Genomic DNA, 4200 nt, shown 5'->3' with positions numbered 1-4200 from the left:
GCTTTTGAGGTTTTGGAGACTAAAACTGAATCAGAGGACCATAATAAGGAACAAAATACCTCTGAAGCAAAAAAAAATACAACAGAGTATGAAACCAAAGCAGTGGAGGAAAACATTCAAAACATCACAGAACAGACTCAGGGAGCAACATAAGGGACAGATGAAGATGCAGAAATGCTGATGAGTGACATCGGAAGTGAGGATATGGAGCTCAATGAGGTATTAGATCAGGAAGGAGTTAACCTACCAAACATGGTGGAAAACTGGAAGAAGCAAGGGATGGAAAACATTCCGGAAGAGGAGGTGAGAAGAATTAATGAGCTATTTGTTGCAAGACAGAAAGCAGAGTTGGATAGGAAAAACAAGAATCTGGGCGTAGCAAAAGGAATGGGACTCCATACAAAAAGCCCACTTCACACTTCAACCAGCTTTAAACAAAGGAAGAAGAGAGGGCACAAATCCAATAATGAGGCTATGCAGGAACTGGGAATATTGCTTTTAAACTCTGGTAAGATGAAAGCTCTAGAAGCTTTTTCTCTTAATCACTAATTTTCTCTTTAGTTTTAAATGAAAGTCATCTCTTGGAATGCCAGAGGGCTCAATAGCCAAACTAAACAAAGGCTCTTAAAGAGGAAGGTCCAAAAGGAAAAACCTGATATTGTATTTGTGCAAGAAACCAAATGCGCAAGTAACATTATTGATAATGTAAACAAAAAGCTAGGTAGACAAATGAAATACATGGAGATTGCTAGTCATGGATGGGAAGGAGGTTTAGTCACCATGTGGGATCCGCATGTAATCAATATCCTCTCAGCTGAAGCTAATAGATCCTTTATAGCTCTAGAAGTTCAAATGATAGGCAACTCAGAAACTTATCTGTGCACCAACATTTATGGACCTCAGAAATTAGAAGAGAAATACATTTTTCTTAGAACTCTTTTGAATCTGAAGCTTAGATATCCCAGCGCGAAGGAAATCATAGGAGGAGATTTCAATATGATCACTTCACTTTTAGAGAAGAAAGGAGGGATCAGGAGACTCAAAAAAGATTCTGAAGCTTTCTTAGATTTCATCGTTTCAGCTAAATTAGTGGATATTCAACCCAAGAGTGGGACCTTCACTTGGAATAACAGAAGGGGAGGTGAAAGACAAATCGCCTCTCGTCTTGACAGATTTCTCATATCTAAAAGCATTCTGTTGGAGGGAGTGGTAGTAGAATCAGACATTCTACCTAGTGGAGGGTGAGACCATTGGCCCATTTCTCTAATTGCTGCAATCCAGGGCACTCCTAGAAACAAGCCATTTCGATTTGAGAAGTTTTGGCTTAATCACCTGAAATTTATTCAACTTGTTGAGAAGTGGTGGCATGAACCGATGGACATAAGAGGCACCAAAATGTACAAATTACAAGGTAAATTGAGATACATTAGAAATAAAATCAAAGCATGGAATGTAACAGTTTTTGGGAATATATTTAAAGAGAAAGCCAAAATAGAGGAGCAGCTAGAGCAGATTCACAATGGATGGATAACTGGAGATAACAACTCAGACTCTGCAGACCAAGAAAAAATTTTGATGCAACAATGGCAGCTTCACTGCCAACAAGAAGAAACCCTATGGAAGCAAAATTCCCGTATTCAGTGGCTAAAGGAAGGGGAACAAAACACCAAATTCTTTCACAGATCAGCACTAGACTATAGAGGCACCAATAAAATCCTCAGTCTCAGAAACGATCAGGGAGACATTCTTCAGAATCATCAAGGAATCTCAACCCTACTCACTACGCATTTTAACAGCATAGCTCAGGAGCTTGAGGTGTACAAAATAGAAGCAATCGCTGAACTCATTAAATCCATTCCCAAAACAATCACCAATGAGAAAAATCTTGCATTAACTAGGGAAATCTCTCTGGAAGAGGTGGAAGAAGCTGTGAAGAGTATGCCGAATGACAAAGAGCCTAGGCCTGATGGCTTTACCATCAAATTTTATAAAGCCTGCTGGGAAATTGTCAAATTTGAGGTCTGGGAAGTGGTGGAGGACTCTCGGCGCTCGGCCTTAATTCTAAAATCCCTAAATTCTACTTTCCTAGCCCTGATTCCCAAAGAAGAAGAAGCCAACACCCCAGCAAAGTTTAGGCCCATTGCTTTATGCAATGTCATTTATAATATTATCTCTAAAGTTATTGCCAATAGATTGAAACCAATTCTTCCGAGCCTCATCTCAAAAGAACAATCAGGGTATGTTGAAGGAAGGAAAATTCTGGACAATATTTTACTGGCTCAGGAAATGATTCATACTCTTCAATCCAGGAAAATCGCAGGCATGATGATGTAACTAGACTTATCTAAGGCTTATGATAAGGTCAACTGGAGCTACCTTGAAGCAATCTTAAAAGCTTTCGGGTTTGCCAATCAATGGGTCAAATGGATTTTAGCTCTGATCAAATCTACCAAATTTTCTATTCTGGTTAATGGCTCCCCTGCTAACCAATTCTCCCCCTCACGAGGAATTAGACAAGGAGACCCTTTATCACTGTTCTTTTTTGTTATCCTGATGGAAGGTTTGAGCAGAATCATTCGCAGCGCTAAAGAGGAAGGAAAGATCAGAGGGTTACAGCCCCTACCCCATATTCCAGCGACCACTCACCAACAATTTGTTGATGATACAATGCTGCATGGTCCTCCTACAGTCAAAAGAAGCCCTGGGTTACAAGAGGATACTCAATATTTTCAGTGAAGCCTCAGGTATGGAAATTAATCTATCTAAATCTACCATCTTTTTCTTCAATACGCATCTAGTTGTGCAAAAAAATCTATCTAGCATTCTAGGCTTCCGCAGAGGAAGTCTGCCCTCGAGATACCTAGGCGCTCCCCTAACAGACAAACCTTCACAAAAAGTACATTGGGAGAAGATCCTAGCCAATTTGGAGAAGAGATGTCATCACTGGACCCATAGAGCTCTCAATTTTGCAGGGCGGCTAGTGTTAACTAAAGCAGTTCTGCAAGCTATTCCTCAATACTTGCTCTCCATAATCCCTGCTCCTAAGGGAGTCTTGTAGAAGATGAGGGTGATTCAAAGATCCTTTTTATGGACAGGAAACACAGAAAAGAAAAAGTGGGCACTAGTGGCATGGGATAAATTGTGCAAACCCAAAAAATTGGGAGGGTTAAACCTGCTAGATCCCTTTACCATTAATAGAGCATGTGGGGCTAAGCTTTGGTGGAAATGGTTGAAGGAACCCAATCTTCCTTGGGCTAGACATTGGAAGGAAAAATACGCTCCATTGTACAGCACTCAGAACTTAATCAGAATGCAAGAGAATCCAGAAGGATCTCCAATCTGGAACTTTGCAAGGAGTAATCGAGGTATTGTACAGGAGAATAGCTTTTGGGAAATTCGTAATGGGGAAACGGCCTTGTTTTGGGAGGATGCTTGGCAACAACTCCCGAAATTAGAGAGGCCAGAGTTTTCAGACCTGCAGAGAAATTATCAAGGGTTGGGGAGAACCACGGTGAATCACTATTGGAATCCTAATAGTAGGGACCTGGAATGGAGAGAATGGACGATCAATGATACAAAAAACTCAACTGAGGCTAACAACGACATCAAGAACCTACAGAATCTATTAAACAAAAGAAGAATAAGGAAGGCTGATGACAGAGATCAACTAAGATGGGGAAAGCAAGGAGGGGGCTACTTCACGCTCAAAGATGCCAGAGAGTGTATCGAAAACTCAGAGCCAATCAAAGAGGTTCAATGGAGCAACCAGGTCTGGGATTCTCAATTCTGGCCGAAAATTAAAATCTTCCTCTGGCTCCTAATGCGTAGGAAAACTCTCACATGGGAGAATCTCCGCAAGAAAGGGTTTTGTGGCCCTTCTTGGTGCCCCATGTGCAATAAGGAAGAAGAGATGATGAATCATCTCTTCAACACTTGCGAGTGGGCTAACCACCTGTGGAATTGGGTGGAAAACACATTGCAACAAATGGACAGAACCATAAATTCCATCCAAGAGACCATTGAGAATTGGCGGGGCAACTTTTCTAGTAATCAGAGGATCAATACCATTTGGAAAATAATGCCAGGGTTCATCACATAGACAATTTGGAAAGAACAGAACAGAAGAGTATTCTTAAACGAAACCAGAGATATAATTCACGTTCTAGAAATTATTACCCAAAATGTAAGACAATTGGTTCT

This window comes from Pinus tabuliformis, chromosome 7 (genome assembly GCF_031772625.1).
Source record: "Pinus tabuliformis cultivar Carrire ecotype Pingquan chromosome 7, CPIR1, whole genome shotgun sequence".
Taxonomy (NCBI): Eukaryota; Viridiplantae; Streptophyta; class Pinopsida; order Pinales; family Pinaceae; genus Pinus; species Pinus tabuliformis.
The sequence above is the reverse complement of the archived record's forward strand: the minus strand, read 5'-3'. Positions refer to the sequence as shown.